The sequence below is a fragment of the Amblyomma mixtum genome, chromosome 6, assembly GCF_055824585.1.
Source record: "Amblyomma mixtum isolate Tamu chromosome 6, ASM5582458v1, whole genome shotgun sequence".
Taxonomy (NCBI): Eukaryota; Metazoa; Arthropoda; class Arachnida; order Ixodida; family Ixodidae; genus Amblyomma; species Amblyomma mixtum.
In genome coordinates, this window is record NC_143017.1 from 44,610,899 (window position 1) to 44,623,592 (window position 12,694).

Genomic DNA, 12,694 nt, shown 5'->3' on the forward strand with positions numbered 1-12,694 from the left:
GACCTCAAAAGCCGCAGTTGCGAACCGCTCTGAAGCGGTCTGCTGCTAAAAGGAGGTTGTAGGTGCGTTCTCAACTTTCACACTTATTATTCGCCTTTTAATGCGTTTGCTGAAAGGTCCTTTTGAAGCAGCGCAAATTTTAATCGCGTAAAGAGAGTGGTATAACATCCACAGCCCACTGTTTCTCGCAGTTGAGCTGAGGATCCCCGTCGCAGCAAATGATCGGATAAAACGTGCGGTCAGCAGCGGCTTACCCAGGCTGCCAGGAGCACCATGGTAAGCGGTTGAATTGTTTCCAAACTGTGACTGCGTGCAGTTTTTACGAGGCAAAAGCATGTCTGCATGCCCAAGTGCAATGGTGGAGATGCTTGACATCTTGAAAGTAGACGGCTGTTCTATCGCAATATATGCCCATCTAATGCGTGCTTGGTACTAAAGCGGAATGCGACGCACTACTAAAAAAAAAAAAATTGTTTCCAGGCGCTTTTCGGCGTCCAGATTGTCATTACCATGATAATGGCCAGCGTTCTTCAGAAGCTGTCTCCGCAGTATTCAATATCCATGCAGGTGGATAATCTGCAGAAGGTAAGCGGCGTGTGTTTTTGCAGCCAGTTTCACTCGATCGAGAGGTCGAGCGGTGAATTTTCGTGTTCTTTCTTTAATTTTGTGTGCAGTCCCTAGCATGCTGTCAGTCTGAGATTAGGTTGAAACTAATCTCAATCTTCACTAATTATAATTTAATTCTCATTCACCTACCAATTGCCTCTTTTACGAGGTCAGAGTGTAAACGTAGCTGTTAAGAGCCGGTCATTCTTCATGCGTTAATTATTCTCCTTCAGATTGATACGATATCTCCATCCGTCTGATGAAGAACTCAAGTCTCTTGCTGGAATCACGGGAAAGTCTTTCAAAGGAAAAGGCAAAAGGGAGAAGTGGAGGTAAGCTCTCTTTCTCTGCTTTCAATGTGCGACAGCGTAAGGCTGGGCATGCAAGCGGGGTTAATGACCTCTAAAAGACAATACCTTAATTTGCTGTCAGTGTTTTAAGAAAAAAGACTTGTTTATATAGAGTCAAGTGAAGGCATAAAAGAAGGGCTCGTTATGACGTACAGTTGAAGGAAACCAACAGTCACCGAAGCCAAGAAAAGCAGGGAATGTTTCTATTTCTCTTTTAATTTGTGGTGTTGACAAATGGGAAATTAATAGTGTTGTTGTCTAATGGCTTAAAGATAATTTATTAGGAAAATTATAAGATAAAATTATAGAAACATTTCCCTGTGCTTTCCGTGGTTTCGTTGGTGACTGTTGGCTTCTTTCAGTTGTATTATGTGGCATGCATATGTCAGACAGGAATTACATGTTAATGGCCGTGCAATTCTGTTCATCAGAGCCTTTGTGTTCTTGGCTCTGAAACTGTCAGTCTTTTCTCAACATTGTTGAAGAGGCCAGCCGTGTTGACTGCAGTACTTCCACTGCTCAGCTAGTAATGTCATTGTGCTGTAACCTTTTGTGTCATAATTTCCGGCGACATGGTTGCGAAAGTGTCTTCTTTTCTTATCTTGTGTGAGGAGGCTATGCCGCGAAAGCATTTCGTCCAGGGTAGTTAGCCAAGAGTGGCCGTCTGTGTAGCAGGATGCAAAGAGTACAGTGAAGACTTGAGAAAAACTAGAAAAGATGGTAAGAGTGCCCTTTTAACGCTCTTCCATGCATGCGAAATCCAAGGAACAGCGACACTGTTTCGGGGAAGTCATCCAGTAGTGCAAGTGATTTGAAAGCACCCAGAACTAGCCTGGTGAAAATGGAGACTCAGCAGACTTTCAGCAGGGATACCCATTTTTGCTGAAAAAGCACTTTTCCAGGTGAAAATCCAACTGGGATGACATTTTCCAACTGGAAATGGAAGAGAATCCATCTGAAGCTATTCACAGTAATCTGCACCTCGGAGTCCCTCTAGTGTACACATCTTCGTACCACTCACATCCTGTGCCGTGTAATCAGAGTGCTGGTACTGTAGATTAAAGTGCCGTGCTGTCGGCATGGAGGTCACGAGTGAGATGCCTCAGAACTGCGGGAATGCCTGCACAGTGCACTTTGAGAGCATGTTAGTGTACGGCAGGCAACATGGTTTTACTGTTCTCACTGCACACTAGACATACTTCTTTTCATGACTGGCGATGGACAAGGATCGAGCACCTTTACTGTTATAGCAGTGTAGTGTCCTCCGGGAGCACTGTCCGATGGTTTCGTTTGGTTTGGTTTGTGGGGATTTAACTTTCTAAAGCATCTCAGACTATGAGAGACGCCACAGTGAAGGGCTGCGGAAATTTCGGCAGTTCTTTAACGTGCACTGACATCACTTAGTATATGGGCCTCCGGAATTTCGCCTCCGATGGGTGCACCTCAGGACATCCACTGGAAGAAATGCATCTCCAAACTACCTGCGCAGCACAGGAACCAAAAAGTGATGGCGAAATCAGATTCAAAACGGCATTGAAAAGGCAGTCAGTATAAGAGTGAAATGTACAGCCAGATTTGTCACATCACATCATATGATTGCCTGCGCATTTTGCTAACCCATGCACAAATATCATGGTCAGTACCGCCGCGGTGACTCAGTGGTTATGGTGCTCGGCTGCTGACCCGAAAGACGCGGGTTCGATCCCTGCCGCGGCGGTGAGAATTTCCATGGAGGCGAAATTCTAGAGGCCCGTGTGCTGTGCGATGTCAGTGCACGTTAAAGAACCCCAGGTGGTCGAAATTTCCGGAGCCCTCCACTATGGCGTCTCTCATAGCCTTAGTCGCTTTGGGATGTTAAACCCCATAAAACCAAACCAACCAGATATCATGGCAAGCACTGCGCTTCGTTGTTTACGTTGTGTTTTCTTTTTTTTTTGTTATCATTGTTTATGCGCTGGTTACCTTCCGCGGCGTTTGATAAGCAGCCGCCTTTATCTGTGTTCGGGAACCTCTGTAGGCATCGGAACGGTACCCTGGACCGTGACGGCAGAGACCATGAGGAGTTCCTGGTGCCCAAGAGCGTACCGGTGGTGTTGGAACCGGCGCCCATCACGGCGGGGGAGGCCCTGCAGCTGCGCTTCTACGCCGACTACCAGTGGCTGTTGGACTTTGCGGTTCATGCGGTCGCCGTGTACACCCTCACCGAGGTTTACACCCACTTCTTCCCAGGGCGCGAGGAGGTCAACCTCAGCCTCGTCTGGTGCCTCCTGGTGCTGGGCTTTGCCACGTATCCTTTGTCATGGCTCTGGTGAATGTCTTCATATGCACCACCGGCCAAACTGGAGAGGTGCTGGGAGGGTAACCCTGTAACTTTTTTGCACAATCACCACTGTAGAGCAAATGCACTGAAGCTCGATTGTATGGCAGTTCAGTACGTAGAAAGCATTACATATTAGGTTATACCCCTGTCAAGCGGGCAAGTTAAGTGCATTTATGGAGAGTGTCACTTGCTGTAAGCACACTTTGCCACATCTAAACAACGCAAGTGGAGTGTCACTCGCGGAAGAGTGCACTCCGCTAGGAGTGCGTTCACGGACCACACTTTGCTGGCTGAGTGTGCGTAGCCTCGCCAGCAGCGACTTCAAAGGCACAATATGTACAGTGCATAAAAAGTACTTACAGCTTTATTTTACATGCTGTAACACTGTTCTTGGAAAAAAATTTGTTCCTTATAGCTACAAGTGAAGCAACAGAACAAAGGGAACGAGATCAGATGCAACATCGCTGCCCGCCGCCATCTTGTTTTTTCCCGAAATTCTGGATGGTCTTGGTTGGTCTTGGCTTTTCTTCTATTTCTATTTTATTTTATTGTTAAAAACTGTTGAACCTCGTTTTATTTGCGCTATCACGTTCAGCAATCAAATATTATGAGTCCTTTTTCTTTTCCATTGTCCTCTTCAGAAATTCCGCTCATTTTCTGACGCCATTCTTTTTTACTACGAATCCACTTTGCTTTCCCGTTTAGCACCGCGTAACCCAAAGTGTCACTCAGGATGCCGAAGCGCACTCGCCGTAAGTGCACTTAACTTGTGCGCTTGACAGGGGTATTAGAGTGCATAACTGGGCAGAGTAAAGGAGTATGGACACCAAATTTACAATGGTGTATTTTCTTTGAACTGTGAACAGTCAAGGTAACAGACAACGGACGATTTCGCTCGAGGTTGGTACCCGTCGGATTAGTACTTACGCACTAAAAGTGCTCGGAAGCACATGGCAAAGCAGGGCCTATAATGAGACGTTCCCAGAAACCAGAAGAGATGTGTAGTTTTTGCTTGCAAACCCATGACATCATCACAATTGGTGGAAGACCTTGGTTGGAGGGTCTCCTTTGAGGGTAGCTGCCCTGTTTTTATACATACAAAATGAGCACACGCGGGTGGCATGGATAGCACCCATATTTTCTGCTCCGTAGATTGCAGTTTTTATTATTTTTAAAAATAAACTAGTCTAAGAAACTCTGTTCTGAAAGAGTAGGAACTCGGCGATGGCAAAATTTGCATTCAAGGTTACCATGCATTGCAACAGGACACACTCAGTGCTTTTGAAAACCACACATCTCACCCTTTTATTCAATTTTGATTTGTTTCGTTATGAAATTATAAGCAGTGAAGGAGAGATGAAAGAAGTACTTTGATTTGGGCTAGTTGGTTCATATCTTGAAAGTAGTTCGAACAGCGCGAAAACAGCAAAGACAAAGGAGACACGAACACAACAGGACGGGCGCCAACTTGCAACTGAAGTTTATTGCACCAGACCCCTACATTTTATGCATCACCCGAGCCATATCTCGCAAGCCTATCACACAACAAAACGAAATTGTCATCAAAAAGTCTGAACACCGGAAGTAGGCGCTACTATTACAGACAGATATGCGTTCTGCACTATACACATGATAACATTTTCCTTATTTTATAAGTCTCAAGATTATTAGAGCGCGCAACCCACATGAAAGCAATTCATTCTCAAAAGAAATACACACGCTTGAACAAGGCAACCAGAGCGCAAACTCAACAATCCTGATTTAACACAAATTGTGATAATGAAAGAATGACCAACAACAAACGCGGAAAATTTTTGGTGGACAAGAAAACTTAAACCTTCGAGGAAACCTCCCAGCGTCAATGAACTATTTCTGGCGTCAAAATTTACAACCATTGAGAAAACCTCCCAGCGTCAAAGATAAAATCTAAAGACAGCCTTCAAGAAAAGCCACCTCAGCGTCACTAATTGAAATTGAAGGCCTACTCACGCATGCGCTTCCCGCTTTCTTAATAAAAAATGCCTCCACTACTTCCCGCTCAAATCTGTCTTTACCGCTCTTCAAAAAAACTGTTTTGCTCAATTCCAGACTACACCCTTTGCAAGTCTTGCAGTGGTCTGCAAGGAAACTTCCATGTTGTTGGTGCACATTCCGCATGTGTTCACTGGCACGTTCATTAAAACACCGACCGGTTTGCCCTGTGTACACAAGACTGCAGCTTAGAGGAATCTGATATACCACTTGTGATCTGCATTTCGTGAACTGTTTTTGATGTTTAATAGGGCAAACCGGTCGTTTCTTCTCCGGTTTTGACATAGTGCAAATCTTTGACAACTTTGATGGGGCCGAGAACACAACCTGCACCTGATGTTTGCTTGCGACTTTTTTAATGCCATGGGAAACCTTATGCATGTAGGGAATCACAGGGAAACGTGCCAGTGAACACATGCGGAATGTGCGCCAACAACATGGAAGTTTCCTTGCAGACCACTGCAAGACTTGCAAAGGGTGTAGTCCGGAATTGAGCAAAACAGTTTTTTTGAAGAGCGGTAAAGACAGATTTGAGCGGGAAGTAGTGGAGGCATTTTTTATTAAGAAAGCGGGAAGCGCATGCGTGAGTAGGCCTTCAATTTCAATTAGTGACGCTGAGGTGGCTTTTCTCGAAGGCTGTCTTTAGATTTTATCTTTTACGCTGGGAGGTTTTCTCAATGGTTGTAAATTTTGACGCCAGAAATAGTTCATTGACGCTGGGAGGTTTCCTCGAAGGTTTAAGTTTTCTTGTCCACCAAAAATTTTCCGCGTTTGTTGTTGGTCATTCTTTCATTATCACAATTTGTGTTAAATCAGGATTGTTGAGTTTGCGCTCTGGTTGCCTTGTTCAAGCGTGTGTATTTCTTTTGAGAATGAATTGCTTTCATGTGGGTTGCGCGCTCTAATAATCTTGAGACTTATAAAATAAGGAAAATGTTATCATGTGTATAGTGCAGAACGCATATCTGTCTGTAATAGTTGCGCCTACTTCCGGTGTTAGGACTTTTGATGACAATTTCGTTTTGTTGTTTGATAGGCTTGCGAGATATGGCTCGGGTGATGCATAAGATGTAGGGGTCTGGTGCAATAAACTTCAGTTGCAAGTTGGCGCCCGTCCTGTTGTGTTCGTGTCTCCTTTGTCTTTGCTGTTTTCGCGCTGTTCGAACTACTTTCAAGAGAGATGAAAGGAAGCATGTCTGCTGCAGTTTATTTAAATATTGTCACGAGGTGCTGACAGTGCCATGAAAAAACAGACAAGCAGATTAGCATGGCACCGCATTGAAACTAACTCTTTATTGGGCTGACTTGCACCCATGAAGAAACCGAACAGCTCGGCAGCTGCAGTAGCAGCAAACGTGCTCGACTGTCATAGAAGAAGAACCTCTGAGATAAGGTGCTAAAGCAACTACGACAATCCAGAAGATGGTCGTAGTTGCTTTAGAACCTTATCTCGAAGGTTCTCCTGAGTAGTGGCACATGGCTGCAGTCATTTGTGATAACGCTGGTCGCATCTCGCCTAGCAAACTCGCATGCAGACAGTTTTGAACAGGAACAAGTGATACAAAAATTCCTTGGCATTACTCCCCTCTCTCAAAAAAGCATCAGCCGCATGTTTTGCCAAAAAGTAAGGTCAACAAGAACATGGGCAATGCAAAATAAACAGCAAGCGCCAACACATAGCGCCCATTAGCATGCATGATGGGGGTTCAGGCGCACTTCATAATAGCGACTTATATAACAACTTCATAGTTAAGTTCCCCAATTCTGCAAACAGTTTTCTACGGGCCCAAGTAGCCGTGCAAAAGTTTTTCACTGAGTACACGGGTTTGAATCTATGTCCACATTCATACACGGTCACCTGGCTTATATTCCACGTGTCGATGGCAGAATACGTGTCAGGTGCATCAACCTCAAGTGAGAAAACGCAGTTAGTTCATCATGATTTATGACATGAAGTGCCATGGGGAAGGTGTTCCCAAGGTGTGTCAAAAGATGGCTCACACGTGTCTGCTCTGGCTAGGCGAGGCCAGCACTGCTCTTAAGCACTGTGTGCAACGTAACCCCACCCTGCCATTATAAAGGGATTTTCGCAGAAGAGATGCCAGGGAGCTTAGGCGACCCAAACCGGAAATCTTACACTTCGCCTGGCATCAGGCCGAATGGTGCGCTACTGGAAAAAGGTTCATTCTCTGACCCCCCCGCCCCTTCTTTGCTTAATGGCTTGAGAGGGGTTGATTCTTTTGAAGTTCAGTCTCCCAGCTTTAACCGCATGTCCACAGAAAGTTCTCTGCTGTACTTTTTGTACACGGAAAAACTAATACTTTCGTGTCGCGTCGCAGTTTGCATGCCTTGGGGGGGGAATTGTACTTAAGTGCTGCCATCTGTTGATGTAAAAAGTTCAAATCTGAGTTGCCTTGGAGCTGGTGAGCCCTGTTAACTGTTGGCACTGCGTGGCCCTTGACAGGGTTGTTTGATCTCACTTCTGAAGTAGAATTTTTCTGCATGACAGGGGAGGGGGGGAAGAAGGGAAGAGGAGGGAGGAGAGGAGGAGGAAGGAAAGAGGGAGAGATTTTCATTTTTACGTGCTCCGAGTTGCTCTGAGAGTGCTGTCGGTTGTCATAGTTGGGGGAAAGAAGAAGCCACACTGTCCAGAAAGATTACAAATTCAGCCGCAGTTACTGAGCTGAGTGCTGCAATGATCGGCTCATCATCATCAGCCTGACTATGCCCACTGCAGGGCAAAGGCCTCTCCCATGTCTCTCCAATTAACCCTGTCCTTTGCCAGTTGCAGCTACTGTATCCCCGCAAATTTCTTAATCTCATCCGTCCACCTAACTTTCTGCTGCCCCCTGCTACGCTTGCCTTCTCTTCGAATCCACTCCGTTACCCTTAAGGACCAGCAGTTATCTTGCCTTCGCATTACATGCCCTGCTCAAGCCCACTTTTTCTTCTTGATTTCGACTAGGATGTCATTAACCTGCGTTTGTTCCCTCACCCACTCCGCCCACTTCCGAACACTTAACATTACACCTATCATTTTCCTTTTCATAGCTCGCTGCGTTGTCCTTAACTTAAGCTGAACCCTCTTTGTTATCCTCCACGTTTCCGCCCCATAGGTGAGTACCGGTAGAATACAGCTGTTGTACACTTTTCTCTTGAGGGATATTGGTAAACTGCTATTCATGATCTGAGAGAACCTGCCATATGTGCTCCATCCCATTCTTATTCTTCTAGTCATTTCCCTCTCGTGATCGGGATCAGCTGTGACTACCTGCCCTAAATAGACATATTCTTGTACTACTTATACCGCGCCATCAATAGTCTGGCTGTTGCTTATTCCTGCCATTGCATAATCCAGTGAGAGGGTAGGTGTGGCGAGTTTGGAAAAACAGTCTCTGATCCACTACAAATGTGCCATGCATAGAAGGAACCCAGTTGATGACAGCTCGGTGGATTATTAGGGCTGTCTTCAGGTTTGGGTCTGCGCGGAACAAAGCATGCTCAGAGTGCTAGAGTCCTTGACATGCGCCCAGCAAGGTGCTCTTCTCGCTTACCGCCCTCTACTTCCGCGGTGAAGAGCCGGTCGGAGAGCGCTCGCTCTGCCTTGTCTCGGGCTTCACCTTCTTTGTCTTCGCCATGGTGGTGCTCATCGCCGACGAGGAATTCCTCGAGTTTGGTCTCCGCGAGGGTGAGTGAGCGGTGCAAGCCCCTTTTCAACTCCCCGGGGAAAGCTTCTGCTCACAGAGCGAACTGGCTGCCTTGGGGAGCGAATGTGTCAACACCAGAGCAAATTGTGCTGCCAGACTTAGCAGAAATCTGGAGTGGCGGCATTAAGATGGCGGCTTGCAGAATGAATGCTCAGTGAGTTAGGCACAACCTGGCATGTAGTTATGTCAAGACGGTGTAGAACCTCACTGTTACAGTAGATAACCGGCTGTTATGGTTTTCATGGGACCGCAGAGAAAAAAATAAATATAGCAGCCCGGAAACACATGTAAAAAAAATGCAGATCTTTTCTTTTTCTATACTTCTAGCAAAAGCAACATGTTTCTCTGGAATTTGAAAGGGGTTCTCACAATTATCCCGCATGTGCGTAACATCCAAAATGCAGAGCTGCCATGTAGGAGGGAAGGCGCGCAGAGCAGGCGAAAATTGAGGCAGGCTACACTATCCTTGTCTAACGGAACCTAGAAATTGCGACTAGAAAAACGTAGATTACAGTGGCATGCCGTTACGCACACACGCTCTACACCTGGGCTGTCGAAACACTGGCACAGGTGAAAAACTATTGTGAGGTGAATATTTACAATGCACCATGCGGAAACTCTTTATCACATTGTGATGTAACAGTCGAGTTTATATTACGTGGTTTTCTGTGAGAGCTAGGGTGAGACTGGCTCGCGAAAGCGCAGCGCACCCAGGAACGTAACATTGGAATTGTACTGTATAATGCAGGTGTTTCTTTGCATACTTCTAAATGCAATCAACTCCCGGTGGTTTGAGCTTGAAGGAAACTGATATTTGTTTGAATTATGTGTAGATTGATTTAAAGGTAGCCCTGTCAATACACTGGATGTTGGTGAGGCATTTGAATAAACCGGCAGTTCAAGTTAAGTGGGTTCGAATTAACAAGAGTCTACTGTAACTGTAGGCTGCTCAGTGAGAAGCTATTCATATCTGTGTACCTTTTTGTAGTGACAATCTAGAGTGCAGACAGCACAATAATGACGGGGACATAGGAATAACACAAAGACAAGCGCTGCCTTGTTGAAAGTCAGCGCTCGTCTTTGTGTTATTCCTACGTCCCCATCTTTTTTGCATTCACTCCTCTCGTGGATTACCAACTTGCCCAAGCGGCTGTTTTAGACAATCTAGAGCAGCATTTCTACCCAATTTGAGTGTTTTTCTGCTGCGAAACTCATAAAGCTCATTCTGTAAGCTGGTGGCACAAAATTTTTGTCACCCAGTAATGTGGTTCCAGGCAGTACTGTGCCTTGCCATTGAGTCTCCCCACTTTTCAGGAAAGGATGGTAGCATGTAGCACTGGACTTAGTGTTCTTCCCTATCTTTCATTTATTTTTTATTTTGCTTTAGTCGCAGCTTGTAACGCTGGAATGAAAGCAAAATTTCATGCATGTGGGCATGTGTACGATATTGGAGTACATTGAGTTCTGGACCAGTGAAAAGCCGCAGCTTAATTTTTCTTCGCACACCCTGAAACAGTTGGAAGCCTTGCGATTACATCCACTGGTGCACATTTTATGTAGCTGAATAAAAAAATAATCTTTATTGTTTGAAGGGGCAGGTGCTGAAATACCAGAGCTGGTTGGGCATTACTTTTCTATTTCACTTTTTGCTCTTTCACTTATTTCTCTCATCTAGTAGAGTTCCATTACAGTTACAAACGCCTCACAGATTGATATTGTTCTAACCTAATTTCTAGTTTGGCCCGCTTAAGCTAGCTTGTGTAAGGGAACTGGCCCTATTGTTTTAAAGCCTGAGAACAAACTTCTTGCATCTCGGCCTAAGACAGATAATAAGTCGACCTGTTTAAAGGTAGCACATTGATAAGGGAAGCATATTTCATGTGCAACTTTCATATCATTTCATTTGTTTCACCTCTCAGGGCCAAAGGCATTTACAGAAGGGGAATGGGAAAAAAAAAAAAGAGGTGCACATCGAAAACATAGGAAACTAATTTCACTCTACAAAATATACATTAGAAATGACCTGAATATACAATGTTAGCTAAAGCAATGCGAAAAAGTTGGCTATCATTAATATTCACGAGTTCTGCAGGAAGCTGGTTCCATTCCCACACAGTACAGGGCATGAATGATTGAGCAAAAACTTCGGTTCTTGATGATTCAATCTCAACTTTATGAGGATGGTTGATACAGTTTGATATGCATGGAGAGTAATCTATAAAATTATAATGTTATGGTGAAGTGTGGTATGATAGTAAAATTTCTGAAAAAAGCTGAGCCGGAAAATTTTTTGATGCAATGATAAGCAATGATGCAATGATATCTAGTCCAGATTTCATGTTAGTTCTACTAGCTGCCCTGTCATATTTTGATAGAATAAAACGAACAGAATTATTTATAATAAGTTGAAGTGAATTGATCTGTTTCTAGTGATAGGGATCCCCAAGCAGCGCGTTTCGATCGAATTAGTGTCTTGTAAAGTAGTAGTTTCAGTAAGGGTGGGGCCTTGGAAAAGCTATGGCATAAATAACCTAACATGAGGTTAGCGTTGTTTATTATGTTTTGAATGTGAAGCGACCATGTCAGGTTAGTGGTGATATGTAACCCAAGATGTATGAATTTACTGATTTAAGGGGGCAGTTAGTCAAGTAATAGAAGTATGTGTATTAAATATCCTTAAGACTCACATAATTTTGCATTCTGTGAGTGTCTGTACTTTCTTCTATGAGTGACTGTACTTAAGTTTGCAGTCGACGTTTGTTGGCTTTCAACTCACTCGTATGGAAGTGGGCGTGTTATTACGGTTGCTTCACAAAATGAGCCTACTGCTGCATTTCCTATGAAAACAGTATAGTATAGGCTTTGGTAGTTTAAAAACAAAGATAATGGAAACTCACTGAGTCTTCATAGCTTAGCTGCAGTTTGGAAAATCTGTACGTGGCACCCACTTGCTATGCAAATTGTTTTGCGAGAACAGAAGCAGTCTGTTTCAGACCTCGAAGCTGGATGTTATTTTTTCTCTCGACAGCATACCAAAGCTTCAATGAGAGTTCACATCAGTTTCTACAAACACAAGGGCTGAGTTCAAGGTGAGGCTTTTTTTTTTTTCAGAGCTAAACTAGACATTGTGAATTTGTTGTCTTGTTTGTAGAACTTGATAGCCACTAATTCTTGTGAGCACTTTATTTTCATTGAGCTATTGGTCATCTTATGGTTTGAGTACATCATTGTTGTTAGTAGTATAGTAGTTATTATTATTGTTATCTGGCATACAGTACATGACAATTCTCCCGTCATGCCAAGCAGACTCTTGTGGCACTATGGTGACCTGTCTCTTCAATAGAAGCTGACAATGGTATGATTCCTGAGTGCTTAGATGTGTGCTTTTTGTTGCCTTGAGCTTAATACATGCTTCTTTATTAAAGGTCATCTTCTTAATCTGGGGCCAATTTTATGCATTGAATGACCTAACAGCTAATTGAGGACACTATATGCCTGTTTTCGGATGGTCCTTTGAGGGAAAGTAGTTGGAAAAAAAAAAAAGAGGCCAGTTATTGCGATATTCTAAAAACTTGTGTTCGTATGGAAAAAATTACAGACGATTATGGTACTCTCTAACATAAAATTTGGTTCATATTGATTTTGCGATATACTGAGGCTGAAAACTTGGATGAAGCTTA

General features: G+C 44.1%; 1 pseudogene across 1 annotated transcript in view; it reads left to right on the plus strand.

The window, feature by feature from the left end:
• Window positions 1–68: 68 nt before the first annotated feature.
• LOC149338923 (transmembrane protein 161B-like) overlaps window positions 69–12,694 on the plus strand; it is a 31,442-nt pseudogene continuing 18,816 nt past the window's right edge. The window contains exons 1-6 of the transcript XR_016283463.1: window positions 69–276; window positions 481–585; window positions 840–938; window positions 2,974–3,243; window positions 8,841–8,995; window positions 12,043–12,103. The product of XR_016283463.1 is annotated as a transmembrane protein 161B-like (transcript). The remainder of the gene's footprint in view (window positions 277–480; window positions 586–839; window positions 939–2,973; window positions 3,244–8,840; window positions 8,996–12,042; window positions 12,104–12,694) is intronic.